The sequence below is a fragment of the Fragaria vesca genome, unplaced genomic scaffold (genome assembly GCF_000184155.1).
Source record: "Fragaria vesca subsp. vesca unplaced genomic scaffold, FraVesHawaii_1.0 scf0510673, whole genome shotgun sequence".
NCBI lineage: Eukaryota > Viridiplantae > Streptophyta > Magnoliopsida > Rosales > Rosaceae > Fragaria > Fragaria vesca.
Window position 1 is genome coordinate 1 of NW_004441147.1, and position 1,044 is coordinate 1,044.

At 31.2% G+C, this 1,044-nt stretch overlaps 1 non-coding gene across 1 annotated transcript; it reads right to left on the reverse strand.

Annotated features, from left to right (window-relative positions):
* Positions 1-859: 859 nt before the first annotated feature.
* Positions 860-933, reverse strand: TRNAW-CCA. Its single transcript has one exon. It is a non-coding gene; the product is annotated as a tRNA-Trp (tRNA).
* Between the last annotated feature and the right edge of the window lie 111 nt (positions 934-1,044).

Below are 1,044 nucleotides of genomic sequence, written 5' to 3' on the forward strand. Positions count from 1 at the left end.
GTAATTATTACTTTAATTTAGATTTAGAATATTCTATATACATATATTAGTTATATACGTATATTAGTTTATTCAACTCAAGAGTTGACCAAGGAATCTGTTGATTCGAAATTGCGGGATGCGTAAATGTCCCAGATGATTAATTGATTTCTTATTTATGTTACTTTGTTTTTGTTAATATCATCTATAATACTTGATGAATCAAAAACTTTCAATTGAACTTACCCTTTCAATTGGTTGGTATTTTTGTCCTATCCTCGTATCTTTCAAAAATTGAAACTTAGGAAAGTGCTTTCTTAAACATATGTAGAAAAAGAACCTAATTTCATTTAGCCTTTTCTATGCCTACTATAACTAGTTATTTCGGTTTTCTACTAGCAGCTTTTGACTATAAACCTCAGCTCTATTTATCGGACTGAGCAAAGATACGACTTATTTGAATTAATTAAATGAACAATTCATACAAAAATATTTCTGCGATAGTTCATATATTCTTCTATATATTCTATAGTTCCTTACCGTATCAATTTCCTAATTTTTGGTCATTGAGATTTAGAGTTAATACGTATTACTATTTAAGCATAGATATTACCTCCCCCCTCCCCTCTCAAACAAATTGAAATGATTGAAGTTTTTCTATTTGGAATTGTCTTGGGTCTAATTCCTATTACTTTGGCTGGATTATTTGTAACTGCATATTTACAATACAGACGTGGTGATCAGTTGGAACTTTGATTAATTAACATCCATTTTTTGATTGACCTCCTACTTCCTTTAATTCGCGGGAGGTCAAAATTAGATTGGTTTAATTTTTTCGGCGGTAATTTTCGATCTAGCGCGACTAACAAGAACACAGAATCACGCTCTGTAGGATTTGAACCTACGACATCGGGTTTTGGAGACCCACGTTCTACCGAACTGAACTAAGAGCGCTTTATTATCACAAAGAATATTTTGTAACCCCAATACGTCTTGGATATATACTATCAAAAAATTAAAGATTTTTTATGTATCCACTTTTCTTTTAATCGATCTCCCCTGTTA